This window comes from Ailuropoda melanoleuca, chromosome 13, assembly GCF_002007445.2.
Source record: "Ailuropoda melanoleuca isolate Jingjing chromosome 13, ASM200744v2, whole genome shotgun sequence".
In the NCBI taxonomy this organism is placed as follows: Eukaryota; Metazoa; Chordata; class Mammalia; order Carnivora; family Ursidae; genus Ailuropoda; species Ailuropoda melanoleuca.
This window is the reverse complement of record NC_048230.1, coordinates 57,401,302-57,427,533: the sequence shown is the minus strand read 5'-3', so window position 1 is coordinate 57,427,533 and position 26,232 is coordinate 57,401,302. Positions and strand designations below refer to the sequence as shown.

The 26,232-nt window shown below is 48.7% G+C and overlaps 2 long non-coding RNA genes across 2 annotated transcripts; both read right to left on the bottom strand.

Annotated features, from left to right (window-relative positions):
• Nucleotides 1-3,246: 3,246 nt before the first annotated feature.
• Nucleotides 3,247-10,444, bottom strand: LOC109489668. Its single transcript, XR_002142730.2, has 3 exons — nucleotides 10,321-10,444; nucleotides 3,926-4,060; nucleotides 3,247-3,354 (listed from the first exon to the last, which is right to left on the bottom strand). It is a non-coding gene; the product is annotated as an uncharacterized LOC109489668 (long non-coding RNA).
• A 7,960-nt stretch (nucleotides 10,445-18,404) lies between these two features.
• On the bottom strand, nucleotides 18,405-24,828 carry LOC117795761. The gene is made up of 3 exons (XR_004619904.1): nucleotides 24,720-24,828; nucleotides 20,779-20,846; nucleotides 18,405-19,770 (listed from the first exon to the last, which is right to left on the bottom strand). It is a non-coding gene; the product is annotated as an uncharacterized LOC117795761 (long non-coding RNA).
• Between the last annotated feature and the right edge of the window lie 1,404 nt (nucleotides 24,829-26,232).

Below are 26,232 nucleotides of genomic sequence, written 5' to 3'. Positions count from 1 at the left end.
CGGGAGCCCGCCCGACCCGGGGGCGGCTCCTGCCCGGGCCGTGCCAGCCTCTGGGACGCTTAGCCCTTTGGGTGCCCTCGGGCGCTGCCACGACCTTGGGAAGGAAGACACGCGGCTCTCTCTGTCCCTCCCTTTCTCTTGCCCTTTCCTTCCTTCCGTTTTTGTCTCTTTCTTTCTGAACTTCTTAGCCGCCAAGAGACGACCCTGCACCTTCCACCTTTCCCAGAAGAAATTAGTATCTGCTCTCGAGTTACTAGTCAAGTAGCAGCTGTTCTGCCCGCGCCCCCGCCCCCATCCACCCAGCCCCCGGGATAAGGCCTTGGGAAACCCGGCTGCTACTCCAGGCTGCGCTGTGTGACCTTGATCATCAGCGGAACCGCTTGACAAATGTCCTCACCTGCCTCACAGGAAGGTACGGAGAGGTGACCGAGCTCTGGGGCCTAGAGGAAGCTGCTGGGGTTTGAATCCCGTCTCCCTCACTTGCTAGTGGGTGACCTTGGGCTGGTTTCCTTGCCTCAGGAGCCTTAGCGTTCTCATCAATACAATGGGAATGATATTGCTATCGAGCTCTGTAGGGTCCTGCCCAGGGTTATGTGTTAGTCCGCAGGACATACTTGGAACAGTGCCCAGTACCTAGAAAGTTCTCTGTTTGTCCTTTATTATTATTGTTACTCATGTGTGATCTGCCCTCTTGGCCTGGCCTCATTCTCCAAACTGTCCACAAAATCCCTAATCTTCCCCTATTCACCTTCTAGGGATTGTACTGTCTCTGCAGTGGATTAATTCATTCATATAATATACCCCCTCTAGACTGTAATCATCCTTTAGGCCAGAACATGATTGCTTATTTATCTTCTGTTCCAAATACTGTTCCAAATACAATACCCCTCGACTGTTCTCCTATCGGCCTGGCTAAATACTGCAAGTTCCTCAGGACCCTGGGAGAGAGTGGGGTGGTTTCTGCCCTCTAGGAGGTGTGTCTTTGGGACTGTGGACAAGGTGGCATTAGATCTGGGCCTTGAGTGAGTGAAGTTCTTCTGGGCAGGTAGGTGCTGAAGGGTGTGAGGTAGGTGAGTCTGCCAGGTGTAGGTAGGGGAGTCGATTATGTCCGAAAGATGTAGCGGTCTCTGAGTCGCTCTGCTGTGTGGCCTTAGACTAGTCACAGCACCTTTCTGAGCCTCAGAAGTCTCATCTTTAAATAAATCCTATCCGCCTCGAGAGAACATAGTGGGAACATTATGGCTGTGGAATGAAACTGGTTTGCATTTGTATCCCGGATCCAACTCTAACTGGCTGGGTGACCTTGGCTAAGACACTTCACGTCTCTGAGCTTCAGTTGCCTAATCTGTAAAATGGGAGTCTTGGAGAGGGGGGAGTGTACGTAAAGCAGGGTTTCTCAGCCTCAGGGCTATTGACATCTAGAGTCACGTAAGTCTTAGCTGTGGAAAGCCGTCCTGTGCATTGCAGCCATTTCGGCAGTAGACTGCACCCACCAGATGCCAGTGGCACTCTCCCCCGCTCCAGCTGTGACCCCCCCAAAATGTCACCAGACAGTTCCAAATGTCCCCTGAGAGACAGAGTTGCCCCCAGTTGAGAACCACCGATAAAAAGTTCCTGACACAGGGATACCTGCGTGGCTCAGTTGGTGAAGAATCTGCCTTCGGCTCAGGTCATGATCCCAGGGTCCTGGGATGGGGCTCCTTGCTCAGCAGAGAGCCTGCCTCTCCCTCTACCTGCCGCTCCCGCTGTTTGGTGCTCTCTCTCTCTCTCTCTGACAAATAAATAAATAAAATCTTTTTTTAAAAAAAAGTTCCTGGGGCACCTGGGTGGCGCAGTCGTTAAGCGTCTGTCTTCGGCTTAGGGCGTGATCCCAGCGTTCTGGGATCGAGCCCCACATCAGGCTTCTCCGCTAAGAGCCTGCTTCTTCCTCTCCCACTCCCCCTGCTTGTGTTCCCTCTCTCGCTGGCTGTCTCTCTCTCTCAAATAAATAAATAAAATCTTTTAAAAAAAAAAGTTCCTGTCACAGAAAGCTGGCACATAGTAGGTGCTCAACAAATGTGAGTGCGCTTGCCCGCTGTGACTACGGAAGCTTAGCTTCAGCTTCAGATGTCCGTCTCATGCGCACACACAGATCCCATGCCTCATCCAAGCGTTGGTCCACGCTGCCAAAAGGACTCCCAACATTTCCTCACATGCAGACGGAGCCCACCCCTGGCCCATCTCCATCTCTTCTACATTCTGTCCAATTCCTCTGGGATGTTTCATCCCCACTGGAAGATGATACAACTTTTAATAAATTACTTAAGCTCTCTGCACCTCCTTTTCCTCTTCTGGGAACTGTGGACAATAGCTGTGCCTATGTCATAGGGTTGTTGTGAAGATTCCTGAGTTAATACGTGGAAAGGGCTCGGAGCAGATAGTAAGCACTCAGCAAGTGAAGGCTTTTATTTGGATTGTGTGCTGAATCCACTCGGATGCATTTGGCTACAAGGAGAAGAAAAATGGGCTACTGGTGGGTTCAAATGTAAGGACATCGGTTATTTAACAAGAGGTCCAGAGGAGACTGGTTCATCTGGCTGGTTCGAGACTCATGATGTCAACAAGGACCAAGGACCTTCGACTGTGCTATCCCCATCATGGTGACTTGCCTGCCCAGCTTTGGGGCCTCAGAGTCTCAAGATGGGTATTACAATGGCAACATCCCCCGCCAACACAGCAAGTCCAAGGCAGGCTTTCTCTTATGCTTTCACGTGCCAGGCTGGGTCCTGTGACCATCCTTACTTCGTCCCTGACCAAAAGCAGAGTTGTCACTCTCGATTTACAGAAGCTCCGCCCCATCTGGGACATGGAACCTTGGGGTTGTGCTGTCCAGAGAGAAGTGCCTGCCACGAGCGCCTGCTCTGTGCTGAGCCTTGGGTGAGGTGCCAGAACGAAAGAAGTGAACGTGACGGATATGCTCAGGCCCTCATGGAGCTGACCTTATTCCAGCAGGGGAGGGGCAGACCGTGATGAATGAAACGTAGAAAGACAGCACGTTTTTGTTTTATTTTTTTTTTAAGATTTTATTTATTTATTCAACAGAGAGAGAGACAGCCAGCAAGAGAGGGAACACAAGCAGGGGGAGTGGGAGAGGAAGAAGCAGGCTCATAGCGGAGGAGCCTGATGTGGGGCTCGATCCCATAACGCCGGGATCACGCCCTGAGCCAAAGGAGACGCTTAACTGCTGTGCCACCCAGGCGCCCCGAAAGACAGCACGTTTTGTCGTTCATTCCACGAGTGTTTATGGAAGGCCTCCTACGCCCCAGGCTGGGACAGGGCAGTAACACAGCAGCTAGGGTGCCTGCCCTCTTGGCGCTTCCAGTCCAGAGCAGGGAGAGAAGGAAAATAATCAAATAAATAGTCAATTAATAAACAAATGAGATCTTTTCAGCTTCTCCGGAGTTGTTTGGTGGTCCCTCCAGGCCTCTGCTCAGGTCGTCACCCACCCCAGGTCTTATGATTCAGACAGGGAGCTCTGCACTGGTATGATCAATGGGGACTCCCTTGGTCCAGGGCCTGGCTGCCTCCCAGCTAAACCTGGCACAGAGCGACTCACTGAACCGAGCATGACTAAGCAACCACAACCCGGGGGAGATTTCTTTTCCTAGCCCTGTTTTAGGCTTGACCTCTCCTACCTCCTTCCCCATCACCTCCACCCACACCCTCAGAATGTCCAGTGGGGAGCAGTTAGAACCAGTCTCTAGGGTAGGGCCTAAAATAGGCTATAACTGGGAAACATTCACCAAAAGAACAGAGCAAGAGAGAGAGAAAAAAAAAATCTTTCAGTTGAGCTGGGGGGAGTGATGATAATGATAGGGAAATTCTCTTCTACAGGGACAATTTTAGAGTTTCTATTGCCGTGTACTTTGCAAATACTGGGAAATACCATTTCATTTTTGCTGCGTGCATTTCACAGGTGCAGGGAAGTTAGTGCCGCTTGGAAACATCAGACAGTTCCTTATTCCCTGACGAGCCTCTCAGATTCTGCAGGCTCAGGATTTGAAGGCTGCCTTCCCAAGCTCTGCTCAAAAGAAAAAAATAACGAAGATAAAGCGAGCAAAACAAGGGATGGTTTTTGTCCATCCCAAATTGAACGAACCAATGAGAAACGACTTAACGACTGCCCAGGATTGCAATCATTTCCCAAATGCAAATGAGTTCTCAGTAAGTCAGGTCGGCTGCCCGGAAAGTCTTTGCCCCATTCTGAGCGCCAAGAGCAGCTTTCTGAGAAGAAGAGAGGCGTCTCCACCCTTGGCATTGGCCAGAACAGCTGGACAGCTGAACTCAATGCAGGACACACAGGCCAAGGTTCATGTCTTCAAACCAAAATATTCCCTTCCTCATAGTCCTAGTGAGCCACCCCCAACAGTCAAGTCAAAACTTCCCCAAAGGAAGCCTGGCTGTTAGAAGCAGATCTCTCCAGAGGACCCTGGCTCAAGATCTGATTCGAACATAATGGATATCAGATTAAGTTAGGGCTCCAGAGCTTTGCCAAATCTTATTCCTGCCAGGAAGCATTGGAAGCATAGCCTGGAGGAAACAAAGAAGGAAATGCTTAGCACCCTTGGTTTGAATCCTAGCTCTGCCACTGATATAGATGCCTTCATATTTCCCAGCCTTTGGACTGGATTGTTGTAGCTCTAGGGACCAGCTGCCTGGGTTCAAATCCCAGCCCCACCAGCTTCCTAACTGTGTGGCTTTGTACAAGTGACTTAGTCTCTCTGGGCTTTGATATGTCTATCTGTAAAATGGGGTCAATAGGAGGTCCTACCTCACAGGGTTGTATGGATTAAAATACTTAATAGATCCAAAGTGCTTAGAATGCTGCCTGACACTCGATTCAATGCTAGCTATTAGAACTGAGTGAAGCCACAATGTTTGGAGGTGTGGCAGCCATCTTGACACCATGAGGACAGTCATTGCTAACCAGCTGAAGATGACAAAATGACAGAGGGAAAGAATCTCGATCATTGATGTCATCGAGCTCCCAAATTAACCAACTATGGAACCGCTCTGCCTCTGGACTTCTTGTATTAAAAGATGATAAAATTTCCTTATTTTTTTTTTAAGATTTTATTTATTTGACAGAGAGAGACAGCCAGCGAGAGAGGGAACACAAGCAGGGGGAGTGGGAGAGGAAGAAGCAGGCTCCCAGTGGAGGAGCCCGATGTGGGGCTTGATCTCATAATGCCAGGATCACGCCCTGAGCCAAAGGCAGACGCTTAACGACTGAGCCACCCAGGCGCCCCGATAAAATTTCTTTATTGTTTAAGCCAGATGAGTTATGCTTCCTTTATTTGCAGCCAAGGGCATCCTAACTGATATACCTCCCCTTCCCTAGATTTTTCCCCACTTAGATGGACTGATTGATTCCTCTACTGAAAGGAAGACCAGGGACACTTGGGTGGCTCAGTCAATTGAGTGTCTGACTCTTGATTTCGGCTCAGGTCATGATCTCAGGGTCATGGGATCAAGCCCCCTGTCAGCTCTGTGCTCTGCACGGAGTCTACTTGGGTTTTTCTCCCTCTGTCCCTGCCCCACGTGTGCACACTTGCTCTCGCCCTCTAAAATGAATAAATCTTAAAATAAAACAGGGAAAGGAAGGGAGGAGGACTACAAGCCCAGTTTGCATGGGACAATCCCAGTTTGTGCCTGTCGTCCCCAAATAATTACTAATAACATCCTGCTTTGGATGATTATGATCACCCTGTCCTTTGAAATAAGCACTGTGCTCTTTCCAATTCTCTCTTAAAACGCAGACGCGCCCTCAAGGTGCTGCTCTCCACCACGTTGTTTTCCCAATGAAGCAAAGACCTGAGGATTATAACATGAAGGCTGGACTGGGGGGTAAAAGTTAAGGGGGAAAAAAAAAGGTTCAGGGGCTGCCTGGCTGGCTCAGTCAGCAGAGCATGCACCTCTTGATCTCTGGGTTGTGAGTTCGAGCCCCTTGTTGGGTGTAGAAATTACTTAAAAATAAAATCTTTAGGGTGCCTGGGTGGCTCAGTGAGTTAAGCTTCCGACTCTTGATTTCAGCTCAGGTCTTGATTTAGGGTTGTCCACGCCTAGCATGGAGCCTACTTGAAAAGTAATAAAATAATTTAAAAAATAAAATCTTTTTAAACTTTTTCAGAAAAAGATCAGTGCCTCAAAGGTAAATTCTATAACTTAGTCAAGACCAGAGATTGACCTGGATGCTGTATCTTGAAATTCCGCAGCCAGGATGCCAGATGGTTCCAACAGACATACTGGACACACATTTATATGTCTGGGTTGGGTTTTTTTTTTTTTTCCTTTTTCAGTTTGTTTCCTGGCCTGAGAGCTCAAAACTAGGGCTGCCCAGTCCAAATCCAGACACCTGGCAATCCCAGTGGCAACTTTGATGGAAAGCGGACCGTTTCCGCTTTAGCCAGCAGAAGCACAAACAGCCACACCCTCTCCAAATGCCATTTACGGGGCAGCCTGCCTTCCACGTTTCCCCGGCAAATTCCATTCCCGGAGCCTTGCTGAAAGGAGGGACCTTCTAATGCCACCTGTTACCATTGCTCACCGTGCCCCAGGCGCTGGTAAGATTTGGCAGCAAATTCTCACAACTGCCCTTCATGGTGATGACTATTATATTATCGTCCCTTTTTTACAGATGAGAAACCCCAGGCTCAGAAAGGAACCCAGTAAAGGTCACTGTCTTAGTGCAGTTAGAGAGCCACTGTGACGAGACCCTAAGAGTAATACATTTTTCTAAGTAGAGCTTCTTTCACTCTCGCGTCCGGGCATGAAGAGCCCAAAGCTGGCATGAAGGCCTCATGGTGTTGGGGCCCCGGCTCCTTCCCACTTTGGCTGCACCGTCCCTGACGTGGGGTGCTCACTGAGTGCTCCAACATGGTTTCTCTGGCACCACATCGCGACCAGCAGAAAGAGAAAGAGGGACGGTGAAGGGAATGCCTGTCCTTGCAAGACCCCGACCTGGCGGTGTCACACATCACTCCCACTCCCACCTGATCGGCCGGAGTGTAGCCACCCGACTGTGCCTGACCCGAAATCCACGCCAAGCCACCTGCCAGGTATTGCCAGTGGACAGTGAGAATCTCGTTTCCGCCGTCACAGAATGGTGCCAGGCACACCTAACTATGAATTGAATGCGTGAAAGAGTACCTCCAGGACTCTCTTTGGACCCCGGGTTGAGAGAAAGCTCACTGGGACACCTGGTACTGTTCTAGGCACTGAGAACCGTGCACGAAACAGGCAGGGGTCCTTGCCCCCCCGGGAGCTGACAGATGAGTGGCAGAAGCAGTGGGGAATAAGGACCCCAAGAGGTCAACCACAAAGTCTGCCAAATGGCAGTAAGGGCCATGGGGAGACAGAGTGGGGACATGGCACGGAGTGCTGGGCCAGCACAGCCCCAGGGGGTGAGAGAAAGGAGGTGACATTTTAGCAAAGAGTGAAAGAGGTGAGAGAGCATTCCCTGCATGTGCTCCAGGCAGAGGAAGCAGCAGGTGCCAGGGCTGGGAGACAGGAAGAGCCAGGAGCCGAGAAAGCAAGGGGAAGGCAAGGTAGCTGTAAGAGCCGCGCCGCCACGCCAAGGCTGAACAGGGGAGCTGGATGGATGAGTTGTGTAGGTAAGGCAGTATGGATGTTGGCTTTTTCTCCCAGTGAGTGGGAGCCATGGCAGGTTCTGAGCAGAGGAGACGTAGGATCTGACGGGTTCTAACAGGCTCACTCTGATTGCTCTGTGCGGGGGAGACAGCAAGGGGGTGAGGTCAGAAGCAGTTAGACCCGTGAGGAAGATACTGCACCAGTCCAGGCAAGAGACATTGATGCCTTGCACCAGGAGAGAGGGGGAGAAATGGTCTATTCCAGACATATCCTAAAGCTAGAGCCTGCAGGATTTATTGAAGTGCTATGAGTGACAGAGTTAAACACAACTCCAAGGTTTTTGGCCTTGGCTGGGGTTGGAATTGACCGAGATGGGCAGGTTTGGGGGAGAAGGTGGAAAAGTTGGCTTTGGCTGTGTTAGATGTCAAAGTCAATAGCCAGGTGTTGAGTGGGCAGTCAGATCCACAAGCCCAGGGTTCGGGAGGGAGGCCAGCCTGGAGATAAGAATGTAGGCATTGTCAGGATATAAGGATAATTAAAGCCACGGGATTTAGTGAGATGACCCAGGGAGGGCATACGGGGGGAGAAGAGACAAGGACAGAGGCCCAGGCCACACCGACATTCAGAGCTGGGGCAGCCAGCCAGTGGATGCCAGAGCAGAACTGGAGAGAGTCCATTTCCAATTTCCTGAGTTTCCCTGGCTTCCTTAAGAAGACTGAACACTGCGATGGAGTCTCCCAAGACCTCGCTCCTAGTGTGGGTTCAGTCATTTCCTTCATGGCCCCGAGCCTCCGCTTCTCCACCTGTTAAATGGGGACATTAAGAAGCCTGCCTCTGCCAGCTCTCCAAGGGAATGCAAGCGCAAAGGGAGACCTTACAGACCCCAAAATGCTTGAAAACATGAAAAGCCCTGCACAAATGAAAGGAATTTCTTCCCCTACCGCCCAACTTGAGGTGCTCAGAAATGTGAAAACAAAGCAAAAAAAGAAAAAAGGCAAAAAAAAAAAAGAAAAAAAGAAAAGAAAACCTTACACCAATTCAGAGAAAACAAAAGAGAGGTTATGACAGAGAAAGAACTGCATATATAGCTCCAAGCAGCAAAACGGATGAATTGCTGAAACATAGTGTTGAGCCAATGAAGCCAGACAGAAAAGAGCACGTGAAGTTGGATTCCATTTATATGGTGCCCCAAAGCAGACAATGTGAACCCGGCGCTCAGAGAGCACACTTGGATGGGAAAGCTATAAAGAAAAGCGCACAGCGTTTACCATGCAAGTCAGGACAGTGGTTTCCTCCCGGGGGCTGGGGGGAAGCGGTCTGGGATTTGGATGAGCCACGCGGGGACTTCAGGGCCCTGGCAGCATTCAAGTTCTTGCCCCTGGTGGTGATTTCACAGAGGTTCACTTTATAATAATGTATTCTGATTCGTATTTATGTTTTATGCCCTTTTCTCTGTGTGTTCTCTGTGTCCCAACTTAATAATGTATCAGAAGCCTTAAAAATAAGTAGAAACACCTATATCCGCGCGCTTTGACCAAGTTACTCTCCTTCGGGGAATCTAAAGGACGAGACAATCACACACTCAAACTCTGATGCCCAAAGATATTCGCTGCAGTGATACTTAGCGCCACATTGGAACAGACCAAATTCTCACTAATGACATTATGCTGTCTTCACCATTGGAAAATTAATTAGCCATTTAAAAATCTGCTATCAGGGATGCCAGTGGCTCAGTCAGTTGAGCACCTAACTCTTGATCTCAGCTCAGGTTTTGATCTCAGGGTGGTGAGTTTGAGCTGGTGTTGGGCTCTGCGCTGGGCGTAGAGCCTACTTAAAAAAAAGTCTGCGTTCAAAGAATGGTCAGTGGAATAGGAAAATGCTCACGGCACATGGGTAAATGGGAGGGAAAAGAGCAGAATATAAATTACATGCAGCCTGTGATGTCAGTATTGTCAATATAGATTATACAGTCATACAGAAAAAGACAGGAAGGAAATATATAAAAATGCAAGAGTAGATACAGCTGCGCAGTGGAATTGCAGGTATTTGTTTTTTTCTCTACACTTACATTTCCCAGATTTTCTACAGTTGGATGTGTATACTTTTATTCTTTATTTGTTTAAAGACTGATTGATTTGAGAGAGAGAGAGCGAGAGAGAGCATGAACTGGGGACAGGCAGATGGAGAGGGAGAAGCAGACTCCCCGCTGAGCAGGGAGCCAGGCAGGCTCGATCCCAGGACCCTGGGATCATGACCTGAGCCAAAGGCAGACGCTTAACCAACTGAGCCACCCAGGCGCCCCTACTTTTATTCTTTACAATGTTGCTTTCCCCCACCTCTTCTTTTAACTCGGACCTCAGATGCAAAAAGTAGTTAACCAAGCTGCTCAGGGCACAGCACACCATCAGCAGCGTGCGAGCGTGGCCTCCGTTTTGTTTTATTTTCCCTTAATTTTGCCTTCACCATCCCTCTCAGCTCCTCCTATTTCCCTCTCCCCCGTGGACACCCACTTGGGTATATTTGAAGTATGTTCCTTCTATCCATCTGCCATACATACGTTTGTTTGGATAGATGTGTATCCAAATAGACGTAGTGAAAAAGATAGAAAGAGATCAAGATAAAGTATCATTTATGATTATTTTTAAATTTCTGCATAAATGGTATAGAGCTATGCTTCTGATGTTATCTTACCTTCTTCACTCAACATCATGTTTTCGAGATGGCTCCTTGTTGCCGTGTGTAAATATAACTCACTACTTCCAACTGCTGTTTAGTATTCCGCTGTGTGCCCATCGCCTGCTGGAGACTGCTTCTCTGTTCCCCAAATGCAGTTTCCTCTTCTCCCAGGACCCACTGAAGGACTACATTTCCCAGTGCCCCCTACGGGTGGGTGGAGCCACAGAGTCCTGCTTTAGCCCATGGACGCCAGCAGATGAAGTGTGCATTGCCTCCGCCCTGGCCACAAAATCTCTCTGTGTCCTCTCCTCCGTGTTTATTTCCTTTCTAAGCTGATTGGGATGACAGCTCCAGAGTGACCTTGGAAGCCATGGATTGAAGGTGGCAGAGCCACCCTCAGCCTGGGTCTGAGTGCCTGCATGGAGGAGCCAGACCACTGACCAGTAACACTCACTTTGGACTATCCTGTGAACAAAAAATAAAATTTCCATTGGGTCTGAGACTTTACATATTTTAGAGTCTGTTTATTATAATGGCTAACATTAACCCTAACCAAGAAAACCACAGTCTACTAATCCATTTCCTAGTGCTAGTAACCCTGTGAATCAACACGATGGTGAACATCTCCATGCATGTTTCCATTTGCATCTGTGAGCAAGGATTTTTAGGTTGTCTACCAGAAATGGAATTGCTGGGCTATAGGGTTTGGATGTACTTTGCTTACCTGACTGAAGCAGAGGCATCCAGGTTTGGGGGGCAGTGACAGCAGGAGCTTTGGTATTCAGCTACCCAGAGTTGGCACTGCCAGTGGGAACGTCTGTGCCCAGTGGGGTCATCGCTGGAGTCAACGCATGGAATGGTTTGGCCATTGTTCTTGGGGGCATGACCTCGAAGACTGGCTTCCAGGGCACCCTTGAGATTCTGTGAGCCCCCCATAGACATTGATAGAATTACTAAAGTGGGTTCTGTTGTTTACAAATGCAAATCCCCAATGTATGCTAGACCGGGAGTCAGCAAACTTCTGTAAAGGGCCGGATGGTATATATTTCAATCTTTAAGCCTTATACAGTCTCTGTTGCAACCATTCAATTCCGTTCTTATAGCCCTGACGCAGATAATAAGTAAATGAATAGGTGTGGCTGGTTGCCAATAAAACTTTATTCATAAAAACAATAGCCCAAGGGCCACCGTTTGCCAATCCCTGAGCTAGGCAGAAAAAGAGATCTCTCCTTTCTCTAAATCTCCATGTAGACGTTGTCATGTTTTCTGGCCTTAGCTCTTCAGTAAGCTCCTTTTCTTAATCTATTTTGGGGTCCCACACAGAGCCTCACACTTTACCTCGCCTGCAGTAGACTGACTGAATGAGTAAATGAGTCGGTGAATGAATGAACGTATGGCTTTAATTTAGAGGTAGTCCCACTGAACAACTCAGGCAAAGACCAATCAGAACAGGAGCCAATTGTGCACAACCTGTGCAACTGAACTGTTATACTGGGTGGATCCAGTCCTGCTCCTTCAGGCCTACCCTCTGCCCCCCACACCCCACACCCACCTAACCAGGCTTCATCCCACATCCCTGGTAGGCATCAGTTTTGGGTCTGGTTTCCAAATTTCAGACGCTAATGAGGAACAGGGCAACTGTGAGGGACTCAGTTCTCAAAAGCAAATTGTGTTCCAGTGACTAATCTATCTTTCACTCCTAGTATTTTTATTCTTCTAGCAGAAATGTGTATGACTCACAGCTCCTGTTGGAGAATATTTTTAATGCATCATTGTGTGTATATCTCCAGCCTGCAGACCTGCAGGGTCTGGGTGCCATTGGCAGGGGGCTAATGATTTCAGCAGCAGCAACAAAAGCTGTCGTCACTAACCAGGGCTCCGTTCCCCAGTCTCATCAGCCTGCAACAAAAAAAGGAAAGAAAAAAAATAATTGATTCAGCGTCCAATTGAGTATGTGGCACATGGAGCAATTAGGGGACCACAGACCACACACATTCTCCTACCAATACCTTTCTCTTAAGACCCTGCCATAAGCCTCTCTCCTTTCAGAAAGTCTGCTTGATTCATCTGATCTCAAAGACCTTCTTCCAGCTCCAAAACCACTATGATTTGCAAATCAAATCTCACCCTTTTCTGATCACGTTCTACCTTGCAGTGGATTCCTGCAGCCTTTCTGTAGAAAATTCCTATTCTACTCCCATCAACCAATTTGTGGCGTTCTTTCTGGAGCGTGAAGTCATTTCCACGTGGGTGTGTTCTCTCTCTCCTGCCTAGTGGGGTGGACAGAGCCCATTTGGAAATTATAAAGAGATGAAGTCAGAGCTCCACTCGGCTCCTCACTGGCTGTGTGACTTCACCGCTTGGGACCTCAGTTTCTGCATCTATAAATGGGCGGGATGCTGATAATCATAATAACAAAATGAATGTAGCCCATGTTTCCTGAGCCACTGCTCAAACAGGTAAGGGCTTGTATCTATTTTGCTCACTGCTGAGTCTCCACAGTCTAGTAAAGAGCCTGGCACTCAACAAATGTGTTGAATAAATGAATAAATGGTTTCCCACACTTGTCCAATCTTAAGAAGCCCCACCACTCTCCAAAGTCAACCTCGACTCTCCCTCTGTCCATATCCAGAACTCTCACCTCTCAAATCCCTGGGTTACTTTATTATTCAAGGATTCTTAAGATCCAAGTAGCAGAAATCCAACTCAAACCGGTTCAAGCAAACCAGGGACTATTTTGGCTCATGTAAGTAACAAAGTCTACACTAGCTTCCTAGGCACAGCCGGATCCAGGTACCAAAGAAAGTGGCTGTTTGGGTTTTGTTTTTTGTTTGTTTGTTTGTTTGTTCATTTCCCAAAAGCCTATTTTGCAAAGCTGTGTGATGAGGCAGGATTGGCTCATGTGTCCAATCACTGAGTCTGAACAGCCAGGCCTGGGTTAGGTGTTTTCCACCGGAGAGGAGAGGAAGGTGGGTTCCACCCGAACCTTGTGGACTGAAAGTGGAGAGGGGCTATTACCGAAGGTCCACTGAGGCTCTAGCACTAGAAAGAGGGGAATGATGCTGGCAGACAAACGCAAAGGACAAGGGAGGTTCTCGTGGCCGCCCGTCTCACCAGCCTCCCCTCCAGGCTCTACCACTCTCTCAGGTTAACTTCCGTCAAGGGCAGCTATGATCAAGTTATTCTCCTGCTCAATACCTCCAATGTCCCTGCTGCTGGCTGATATCATCGTAATTCCGCTCTGACTGGCATGGAAAGACGTCTGCAACATGACACCAGTCTTCCCCGGGTCCCAGGGATCAGTGAGGAAGCTGTTCTAAGAACCGAGGAAAGCAAAGGTAAAGCACGGAGTTGGGAAGCAAAAGTCAGGATGCAGCCACGGATTCCAGAGACATCCATCATTCCACCGAAACTGCTCTCATCAAGGTCGCCAGTTTGGACCTCCAAGTCCAAAAGTAACAGCTATTTTTCCATCCTTATTTTACTCCATTATTCAGTAGCTCTCAGCACAATGAATTCTCCCTCCTGTTTTGCTGGAAACTGCTGGGGGTGCCCGGCTCACTGCCCCCCCCCCCACCTCCAGCATTCTCTTCATTCTCTTCCATTGCCACTTCCTGGGGCCAGCTCAGACTTTGTCTTCTATACCCACTGAAGATACCACTGGTTGCAAACTCAACAACCATTTCCCCCTCTTTCTCTCAAAACTCCAAATTTGGCTGCCATGTGCTTCTGGAGAGAATGAGCCCCTTCTATCTCCAATAGGAAACTCGTAAGGAGCCCTAGCCAATCATCGGTAACAGGCATATGACACATTTTTAGCCAATAAATGTGAAGTTCCTTTTTTAATTAATTAATTAATTTTTTTTAGATTTTATTTATTTGAGAGAGAGAGAACAAGCAGTGGGGAGGGACAGAGGGAGGAGAGAGAGAGAGAGAGAAAGAGAGGCCAGACTCCCTGCTGAGCAAGATCCCAGGACCTGGAGATCATGACATGAGTCAAAGGCAGATGCCCAACTACCTGAGCCACCCAGGTGCCCAGGTGCCCAGATGTGCAGTTTCCTTCATAGAAATCCGCTGGAAGCTTCAAGAGTTTGTCCCTCTTAAAATAGGACACAGGAAAGGAAAGTGATCTCTTCCGTTCTTCTGACCTATGGATGTTATATGAAGACTCAATGTCTGGAGCCATGGCAGCCATTTAGGAACCACAAGGAAAGACTGCACCATCAAGGCGGACAGAAGGATGGAAAGAATCTGGATCCCTGATGCTGCTGTTGAGTCACCGAATTAACCAAGCCTAGGACTACCATCATTGTTTAAACCACACGGAGTTGGGTCTTGAGTCACTTGTAGAAAAAATTATCCTGATGAATATATCCCATGAATGGTGAAACTTCTAGAAACAGCTCCAGCCAGGGCCTCCCTCCTCAGACAACTTCAGACCCATGTGGGGTGAAGAGTGGGCATCTTTCCAAGCAGTCCCACAGGTACCTCAAAAACATGTCCCTGGACCGGGGGATGGTTGAAATAAAGGGGTTGGAGTACACTTACCTTGTTAAGCACTGAGAAATGTATAGAATTATTGAACCATATTGTACACCTGAAATTAATATAACACTATATGTTAATTAATCTCCAATAAAAAAAAGAAAAGAAAAAAAGTCCACCCTTGAACCAATTATATCCACGTTTCCCAAAAGACCTCATCCACTGTTCTACCAGACGGGTGGCATCACCGTCTCTGGTCTCTTTCATGAGTAATCCTAGACTGATTTTCTCATTCCTTCGCTCATTTAACCAACCCAGATTTATTGAGCAACTCATATGTACTAGGCATTATGCAAGATGTAGGAGAAAGAACAGTGACTAAGACAAAGTTCCATCTTTTGTGAAGCTTATATTCTATTCAGGGGAGAGAGGTAGTAAACAAACAAATAAACACATAGCCAAAGACAGCTAAGAAATATACAAGATGTTTTTATAGAGAAATACAGGAAGGCACATCCCTAGGTATGGTGATCCAGGATGGCTTCCCTAGGAAGGGAATAATTAAGTTGAGGTCTCAGGGCTGAGCAAGAACCAGCTACAAAGCATGAGAAGAGCTTTCTTAGGAGAAAAAAAAATGGCAAGCACAAAACTTGGAACATTCCAGGAGCAGCAAGGAGGACGGTGAGGTGGAAGAAATGAATAACTTAACGAGTGGTAGGGAAAGAGGTCAGAAAGGTGGGACACCTGGGTGGCTCAGCCGGTTAAGCCTTTGCCTTTGGCCAGGGGTCATGTTCTCAGGGTCCTGGGATCGAGCCCCATGTAGGGCTCCCTGAAGGGTGTGGGGGGGTGGAACCTGCTTCTTCTGCCCCTCCCCCTGCTCATTCTCTCTCTCTCTCTCAAATACATGAATAAAATCTTTAACAACAAAAAAAAAAAGTCAGAAAGGTAATGTGTAGACAGGTAAATGCATGGATTTCATGCTAAGTGCAGTGGGCAGCCAGAGGAAGTATTAAAACAAAGGTGTAATATGACATGATTCTGGTTTTTAAATGATTGTGCTGTTGAGTGGAGAACAGCCCTCAGTAGTAAAAATAATCATAACTAACCCTTTTGTAATACATACAGGGTGCCAGGCACTGTTCTAAACATTTTCTGTATTTTCAGGATCACCTGGCTGGCTCAGTTATTGAGCATGCAACTCTTCTTTATTTTTTTTTATAAGATTTTATTTATTTATTTGACAGAGAGAGTGAGAGAGCATGGGGGGGGAGTGGGGGAGGAAGCCGACTCCCCGATGAGCAAAGAGCCCAACACAGGCTTGATCCCAGGACCCCAGGATCGTGACCTGAGCAGAAGGCAGCTGTTTAATGGACTAAGCCACCCTCGTGACCTGAGCATGTGACTCTTGATCTGGGGGTGGTAAATTCAAGCCCCACATTGAGCTTAGGGCTTACTTTAAAAAATAAATGAAAAGGGGCGCCTGAGACAGCTCAGTCGTTGAGAGACCAAGGCTTGGTTTCAGCTCAGGCCATGATCTTGGGGTGGTGGAAGGGGCAGGCATGGGGCTCAGACTAGGCAGGGAGTCTGCTTGAGGTTCTCTCCCTCTCTCTCTGCCCCTCCCCCATCTCTAAAAATGCATAAATAAATCTTTTAAAAATAAATAAATACTTTCTATATTTTCATTTGAAATACAAGGATCGATTTCTCATTAAATCGTCATAACAATGAGAATGAGTATGGTGCCACTGTAATCATTACCATTTTATAGATGTGAGGCACAGAGAGGTGAAGTGACTTGCCCAGGGTCACACAGCAAGTAAATCAGAACCAGAATTACAGGAAACAGGGAGAAGAGCTAGAGGCCGTGAGTTATGGGGGGGGGGGNGGGGGGGGGACACTTGGGAGGCAGGAGCCTGGCTTGGTCCTGATCCGCAGTAGTGCAGATGGAGAAGGGCCTGAATCTAGGATACAATTTCTAGATAGAAAGCAAAGACTTTGCTGGTGGTGTGAACAGTATCCCACCTATGCCTTCTGATTCCCTTTCCGGGCGGGACTTTCAGCAGGGCTCTGGTTCGAAGCTCCTCGTGGCCTCCCAACCCACTTTATGAATGGAGGTGCTCCCCGGCCCCCACCCCTGCCCCCTTATGCTGCAGCATGACATCCCGTTCATCTCACCCGACCACCACCCCTCAAGAAGAGCCCAACGCTGCGACAACTGTCTCCGACCCTGCTCTGGCCCTGCCCCTCCACACCTTCGCCTGGATCCAAAGATAAAAAAGCCGCCCACACGCCGGGGCTCAGCGCCTCGCTCTCGGAGGAGGGCACTTTGTAGACGCTCCCTGAGGCTCTGCAAAACTTCTATTGTGTTGCCGGAGACAGAAAACAATGCGAGTGGCCCAGTTGCTCCCAGGCCAACCCTTGCGCCTGCAAACACACTCTCGCCCAGCCCCGAGGCTGGGGCGCCTGAGCTCCCGGGCAGGCCAGAGGGGCAGGAGGGGAGCCAGATGTGCGCGTGACACTTCTGCCTGCGGCAGGTCGCAGCCCCCACCCGTGCGCGTGTCTCTTTCTAGGCCAAGAAAACCAGGAAAGGAGAGAAGGCAAGCCAGAGATGGCCAGCTTGACCTTTCAAGTGGAGGCAGGAGTTTCTAAAAAGCCTCTGGGACTCCCCTAAGTGTCTGTTCCCACCCCCCAGGGGCTGGGAGGTCACCCTCTCGGTTCCTCATCTACCCAGAATGGGTTCAGTGTAGGGTGAAAGTGTAAAAAGCCAGGGACCTACCCACGCCCCCGGGCCTGCTTTGGGGCTTTCTAAAAAACTAAGAGCACAGAGCCTGGACAGAGAACTCATCTCTTGCAAAGCACAGGGCGAGGCTCTGGGGATTCAGAGAAAAGGAAAGCACTCTGTCCTCAAGAGCCGGTGGAGGTAAGAGGAGTGCCATGTGCAGAGGCAGAAATTTGAAGGAGAAATCAAGGAAGGCTTCCTAAAGGAGGCCGCCTTTTTCAAGCACTCTAAAAGGACCAAGAGGATTCCTCAGGAGCTCTGCACAATCCTAAGCTTCTTGATTGCAGTGTCTGTTGCCTGCAACGACTGTCATTTTCAGTAGTACTCAGCACTGAATGTTGCTGCTTCCCAGTTAATACTTGTCAAAAGTAAAATAAAATAAAACAAAACAGAACGACAGAGAGGATTCCTTTCCTCGCCTTCTTCCCTCTTCCTTTCCTTCTTTAAAAAAAACAAAAAACCCTCAAAATGACTAAACAAATAAAAGTTGCTCAAAAGAAGCCTATGTCCTTTTTTTTTTAAGATTTTATTTGTTATTTATTTGACAGAGAGAGAGAGAGAGTGAAAGAGCACAAGCAGGGGGAGCAGCAGGCAGAGGGAGGGGGAGAAGCTGGCTCCCTGCTGAGCAGGATTCTGGAATCATGACACAACCCACTGAGCCACCCAGGTGCCCCCCCCCCCGTTCTTTTTTTTTTTTTTTTTAATAAATGCACAGGCCATGTCATTTTTTAAACCTTTTTTTTTTTTTTTTTTAATAAATGTACAGGCCATGTCATTTTTTAAAACTTTTTTTTTTTTTTTTCTGATCACTAAAGGAATATATGTGTTGCTGGAACCTTGGAAAAACCCAGATGAGCATATAGGAGAAAATGAAAATCACCTATATTTCCACCATTTGGAAATAAACACTCCTAACATGTCAGAGGCGTCTCCCCCAAGCTCTGGTGGTTATTTTATTATTTTTAAGGTAGGAAATACGTATAGTGAAATGCACAGATCTGAAGCGTATGATTCAGTGAATTTTGACAAATGCCCACACCATGTGTATTCCCCGCCAGTCAAGATCTGGAACATTTCCATCATCCCCAAAAAGTCCCTCAGGTCCCTTCCAGTCAACCCACAATCCCCCACCCCCAGGCAATCATCCTTCTGTTTCTAGCAATGGTAGATTGGTTTTGCCTGTCATAGAATTGGAATCAGATGGTATGTGTTCTTTTGTGCCTGGCCTCTTTCTTTCACTCAGCAAAATGCTTTTGGGTTCATCTAAGTGCCAGTAGCTCGTTGCTTTTCTTTGCTGAGTAGTGCTCTAGCGCGTGGAGGTACAACACAGTCACCCAGTCACCCTGGGTCTCCACTTTGGGGCCATTATGCATAAAGTCATTATAAACATCGTCGGACAAATCTGCGTGTGGACCGAAGTGTTCATTCTTCTTAAGCAAACACCTTAGAAGGGGGATTGCCCAGTCACGTTTAACTTTGATCAGAAGTTGCCAACAGTTTTCCAAGGTGGTTGTACCATTTTCTAATTCCCCCAGCACTGTGTGAGGCCTCCAGCCGCTTGCTACTATGAACTTTCCAGCACCCAAGTAATCTGTGGGGTCACCCTCCGGCATCCACCGTCCCCTGCGGAATAACAGGGTCAGCAGTTTGGGGTGCTTCCTTGCAGACCTTTTCCTGTGCTGTTATCTACATAAATCAATACCCACAGAACACACATAGTATTATTTTGTGGCGATGCTTTTTACAAAAATGGGAAAACATCTCCCGTCATATACTTTTCGATTGTACTTATCACGCCTGACATAACATTTTCCCCTTGCCTTTACCATCCCCCCTAGGTAGGACATTACTCAGCTAGGGTAGGGAGTTTGCTTGGTTCACGGCTGTAGTCCCAGTGCCTAGGACGGTGTTGGGCGTAGAGCAGCGCTCCGTAAATATCTGCGGGAGGCAAGAACAGCGCATGTGTTGTTCTGCAACTTGCTTTTTTCCCCTCTGTAACCTGTCATGGATCTTTCCACGTCAGTACTTCGAGCTCTGTTGCCTTCTTTAGCCTGCTGCTTAATATTCTGTAATAGGAATACGCACAAATTCTTCTTCAGTCCCCTATGGTTGGGCAGTTAGGTTGCTTCCGATTTTTTTATCATTAGGAACACTGCTGCCGTGAGCATCCTGTGCTTGCCCCCCTTGGACACAACATTTCTCTACAACAGGAGAAGGGAATGATTGGGTCAGAGAGTCTGCACACTGTCAATGTTAATAAAATCAGCCAAAGGGACAGGATTTCTACCACCAGATACTGCAAGGAGATCGAGACAGACACCCTGGGTTCACAGGCTAGTTACCCAACCTCTCTGTGCCTCAGTTTCCCCATCTGGAAAACAGGAACAATGATAGTAACCATCTCAACTGGTTGTTAAGAGAATTGACGCATTTGCAAAATGCTTAGAGCAGGAATGGGCCCTTGTTAAATATTCAGTAAGTGTCATCTACTCTTCTTACTTAACAACCAAAGTGTGTTTGTGTCTAAAGAACACACTCAGCTCACTTCGGTCATTTTCTTTACCTCCCACCCCCGCCCCCCCCAAGGTCTTGGCTTTTCTATCAGCTGACAGAGGGCAAGTATTTTAAAGAAAGGAGAGATGAGGGGAGAGCATGAGGTCTGAGGGGGAGGGGACCCAGGCAGGAGCAGCTTTGCAGAACCAAGAGAGAACAGTTTCCAGAAGCAAGAGCCTTTCACTGAGCAGGAACAAAAGCTCTAGAATTATGTGCAGTGAAGACCTAGGAGACACTTGTGGCAGGGGACTTTTGGGAGGGATGTAGAGGCAGAAGCCAGCTGCGGGAGGACAGGGACAGGGATAGGGACAGGGCCCGAGCCCCGGGGCGGAGGAGTTGGCCAGGATGGTCAGTGCTCTCCTGAGAATCTGGCCAGACTGGACTGGAGCTGAAATGCTGGGGCGGAGGTGGGAGGGATGAGGTTTTTTTGTGGGGTTTTTGTTGTTGTTGTTGTTTTTAAGGATCACAGATCCAAGCAGGTTTAGGGGGAAATTTTTTTCAAGAGCTGTGACCACTGAGTCTGAGAGGATGGGAGCCAGGGCTGGGATATTCAGGGCCTGATTCTGAACATTCATGCCACCGTGAGAGGTTGCACAAATGTCTACGGTTAACCATGGGAAGGGAAAAGGCCCCCGACCCGCCCACCCCACACTCACTCATTTCATCACGAGATACCAAGAAATACAAGGCACATCTCTGCTCTTCATTCAGGGTGGGTTCCAGCCTGCTGGGGAAAAGGACAGAGGAACGAGAAAAAGGTAATGTCATAATGAAAAAGTTAAAACACAGGAGACAGGTTTGGCTCGAAAGAGGCTGCAAACAAACAGCCTACGAAAGGTTTTCATGGCCCACAGGGAGATGATTTCAAATTTGACTCGATTGCCACCAGTGACATATAGGAAGTTTTCACAGTAAGATCGCACTTTCTCACACCCCACAATCTACACATCAGCAAATTCTGTGGCCCCACCTTCAAAATGCAAATATCCAGAGTCCCATGGCTCCTTCCCACCTCCCCTCTCCCTCACCTGCCCTCCATTCTCCACAGGCAGCCAGAAGGGTATTGTGAGAACCTAAATCAGATTGTCTCCCTCTTCTGCTTAGAACCTCCATGGCTCCCACCTACTCAGAGCCAAAGTCCTCAAAATGGCCTATAAAATCCTACGCGATCTGTCCACATTACCTACCTGCCCTTAGTTCCTTCTAGTCTCCCCCTCACGCCCTCTGCTCAAGCTACACAGGCCCCTCAGTGTTCCTAGAACATTCCAGACAGTCTCGTTCCTTGAGAACTTTGCACTTCCTTCTCCCTCTGCCTGGACTGCTTTTCTCCTGGGGAAAAGGTACCCCACAGCTCATTCCGGGAATCTTTCCAAACTTTACCCAAATGCTCCCATCTCACTGAGGTTTCCCTGTACCCCCAACCTAAAAGTTCACACGGCTCCTGACACTTCTACCCCCTGCCCTGCCTTCCGTTTCGCCCAGAGCATTTATCACCACCACACATGCTACATGGTCTATCTATTTTGTTCACATCTATCCCACATCCGTTTGCAAGCAGTGTCCTTAGGCTGCTTTGACTCCCACCCCCACCCCCCAAGGACTCTCCAGCGTCTGCAGCAGGCCTGGCACACAGTGGACCCTCGAGCACATTCTGTGCAATGAGCACACGTCCAGCTTCTCTTGAGCCATCAGAAGACTCTGGCAACACTGGGCAGGAGCTAGAAAAGGAGGGGCCACCCCTCCCCCGCCCCAGTGCTGTTCACCGTAGGCGGCCAGCTGGGCAGGTGACAGCACCGCAGTGGAAGCCAGGAGCCTGGCATTTGGATCCCAATTTTTCTGTTAAATCTCTTTCCCCCCTGCCACCTCCCTGCCCCCGCACCTGCCCCCTCAGTGCCTGGAACATCCTTCTCCGTGTGCCTGGCAAACTCCTCCTCACCGTCTAAATCAGGGGTTAGCAAACTCCCCCCGACCCAGCCAGATCCAGCCCCACCGCCTGGTTAGCGAGCTAAGAATGGTTTTTACATTTTTAAATGGCTGGGGGGGGTGGGGAGAGTCAAAAGAAGAAGACTTCGTGACACGTGAGAACTATATAAAATTCCGATTTGAGTGTCCGTCAGTCAAGTTGTGTTGGCACACAGCCACACCCATTTGTTGACCTGTTGTCTGTGGCTGCTTTCGTGCCGAACAGCCCAGCAGTGTGGTTGCAACAGAGGCCGGGAGTCCTGCAAAGTCTGAAATAGTTGCTATCTGGCCTTGACAGGAAACGTTCGCCGACCCCGGTCTGAATCCCTTTTTGAGATGTACAAAAACTGAAAACCACCAACGTCTTTCTCAGCCTTAGCTCCTCTGTGAGCCCCTCCCTGGTTCTGGGACCCACTCTGGAACCAGGAACAACCCCTATTGCTCACTGTCCCCTTTCTGGCCCATACTTGCTGACTATGTTCTGTCCCCTCCCCCTCCACAAGGACCTGGACCTTCTTGTGCAGCCTCCGACCACCCCCCGCCCCCGCACTGAGCATGCTGGTTGACAGTCAACAGTGATTCACCTTTTCTGCAGGAACCTGGACCACCCCTTCTATGCCCCAGGCCCAGTTTTCTCCTCTGTAAAGTGGGAGCTGTGATCCCTGAGATCCCCAACACGGCGTGAGGGAGGGATCCCCGAATCCTCACCAGGCAATATGAGATTACTTGACTCAAACAGATTTTTTTTTTAAAGGCACCATGAGGGCACCCAAGGTCACAGACTCATGGACCAGGGACCTGATTTCCACCCACACGTGTTTTGCCTGGTTTGCACTTTTTCTAATTTTCTTTTTATTTTGATGTCAGATAAACCTAACTCGGCCCACTGCAGTCACTAGTACTATCTGGCCCCTGTGGGCATGTGAGTTTGCCATCCCTCGACAGAGACTTAAAGATCAGTAGAGCCGTGCTGCCCAGAAACCCTTTGAAGAAGCCTCTGGAGGGGCACCTGGGTGGCTCAGATGGTTAAACGTCTGCCTGCCTTCGGCTCAGGTCATGATCCCAGGGTCCTGGGATTGAGCCCGCATCGAGCTCCCTGCTTGGCGGGGAATCTGCTTCTCCCTGCTGCCTCTGCCCCACTTGTACGCACGCTGTCTCTCTCTCTCTCAAATGAATAAATAAAATCTTAAAAAAAAAAAAAAGAAGTAGAAATGTATTTAGACCAGTTGTTCTCAAGCGTGGTTGAACCAGAATTAAGTGGGGGAGTGCATGAAATGCAAATTCAGGCCCACCCCAGGCCCACTGAATGCTCCTCTCCATATCTCCCCTGGATATGGATTCTTTTTCAAGATTCTATCAAAGGCTTATGCATTACAGGTGAGAATGTGTATTGAATCCAGCTCTGCAGATGGGAATTGGGCTGTACCTGTCAAAATTATTAATGTACCTATCTCTTGACTCAGCAATTCCACTTCTGGGAATCTGTCTTCCAGACTTCACTTCTTCAACCTTAATGTGCATCCTACAAATCCCCTGGGCACTTTTAAAAAATGCAGGTCCTGATCCAGCAGGTCTGGGATGGGGCGCATGACGTTGTGGTTCTCTCAAAGCTCCCACTTGATGCCCAGCTGCTAGTCGTGGAACATTCTGAGTAGCGAGGTACTACTCCCCCCATCCCCAGCACAGACATCCAGTGATGCACGTACAAAATGATCCTTTGTACCATAGTCTGTCATTACAAGTACTGAGGAACACCTAAATGTCCATCAATAGGGGGCCGGCCAAGTAGGTGCTTCCGTCCAGTGGGGCTTTACACAGCCCTGCAAAGTAGCAAAGCAGCTTTTTATATGCTGATGTGTCACGGACATGTCATCGAACAAACAGAACAAAACAAAAAAAGCAAGGAGCCAAATAGCGAGTGGAGGGTGCAACCCTCCTCACCTTGGGGGAGGGGAGGGTATTTAGAAGCACAGAACAGCCTGGCAGGAGAAAGTGACAGCAGTGCCTCCTGAGAGGGGAGCTGAGCGGAGGGATCCAGGGGAGAATCGGTGCCATTTTCCTGTACCCATATGGATTTTGAACTCTGCGACTAGAATACCTGTCCAAAAAATACATTTAAAATTTGAAGTATAATGATACACAAACAAAAGGACTCCGTGCATACTTGGAACGCTCACACAGAAAATCAGAGCATCAGAAAAGCTGAACTGCACGTTCCAGGGTGGGTCAGCTCCGCCGTGGCACACCGCATACGTGTGCGCACCTACGCGTGGGCTCACACTCCCGCAGAGACACTTGCATACGGCTCCGAGGACAGTCTGTGCAGAGTGTTGGCTAGCACCCTGGGCTGAAACTCTGTAAACCTCATTTGGATCCCCGTTCTGCTCGCGCAGGGAAATGGAGCAAGATATCCAGCCTCGGTGAGCCCCATCGCATGGGGATGATCGAAATGCCACTGGCTGCCGCGGGGACCTCAAATGGTGGGGAAACACCTCACGAACTGTCAAGTGTAGACACCAAAGACTAATGATAACATGAAGCCCCGTGGCAAGCAGAGGCGAGACAACCCTCGGCCTGGTCTCTGCGGGTCTCGTGCATAACTCCCAGGGCGCCGTGCAAGAGGGAAACCCAATACCTTGACCTTTGCAGTTAGGCAGCTGCTCTGAGCAACCCCTGGCAGTGCTAATCTCCAACTCTCCCACCATCTGGTCCAGCTTCCAGGCTGAGTCACACGCGGGCCGAGGGACAGGCACATGATCTGTGTGTGGGGCTGGCCGGAGTGCGGTCGGTCGTTGGGGGAGGGTGGGGATGGCTGCAGAAGGCTGTCACTCCCCTGTCAGTAGGGCATTTCCTGCCAGAGGAGGGGATCGAAGCCTGACTCTAGGTCTGGAACTCAGCTGGCTGTGCCTGGCTGACTGGCAGACCTTCTCCTCCAGGAAGCCCACCAGGTAGTTAGGCGTGTACATGTGCATGTGGAACAGTGACAGAGAGAGAAGAAAAGTGCACAAGGAAATTATAATGCAAATAACTAACAAACATTGCACACTTACCTTGTGCCCGTCTCTATTCTAAGCACGTCACAGAAGAAACTCAGCGAATCTTCATGGACCCCAGCATCAGCAGCATTAGCCCCATTTTCCAGATGAGGAGACTGAGGTACAGGGCAGCTAATTAATTCACCCAGGGTCCTAAAGCTCCTGGCCGGGGCAGGCAGTCTGACTCCAGAGCCCCAGGTCTGAACCTTACATCCCTTGAAGGGAGGGGGGGTTCAGGTGTCACTGACATTGGCACCTGGCACCTGTTCTTTGTGCCTGTTTCCTCACCTGTAAAAGGAAGATCATCTCAGCAATCCCCACCTTTCAGGGCTGTTTTGAGGCTTAGTGATGAGGTACTGAAAGTCCTGCACACGAGGCCTTCCCATAATACTAACCCTTGAGAAGATCATCATGTGAATACGATCGTCGCGCTCACCGTCAGCCAGCACTCTAGAAGGGGGCACAGAAACCCTCAGTCCCATGCAAGAAGGACTCAAATCTCTCTCTTTAGCAGTTTGCCCGTATCATTCACCTGCAGCATGTAACCTCCATATCTTGTCTTTTCCCTTGTTTCTCTCAGGCTCTGTAAGAAAGCAAGGTAGGGCCAGCAAAGAAAGAGTGCAGATCTTGGTATGATTAAAACCACTTTGTTTTCTTAAAGACGTCGAGAATCTTGATTTCCACTGAGAGGTTCTCCCAGAATAGACACCCACACAGGCCACCAAGTCCAGTGTGGGGGCAGGGGGACAGAAGAAATTTATCTTTCAAGGTCATTTCCATTTCTGCGTCCCCAGGAGATTAATTCAATTCAACAGTTACTTAGTAAGTATTCACACTGTTCCAGTGGGGACTGGGAAAGACAGCACTGAACAAGACAGACTAAAATCCCCATCTTGTGGAGCTGACATTCTAGGAGAGGAGAGAGGCAATTAAATAATGGAGACATGATCTAAAGTCAAGTGTTGAGAAACACCATGAAGAAAAATAAAACAGAGTAAGGGCATGGAGAGTAATAAGTGGGAGGGCTGTTATTTTATTTTATTTTATTTTTTTAAAGATTTTATTTATTTATTTGACAGAGAGACAGCCAGCAAGAGAGGGAACACAAGCAGG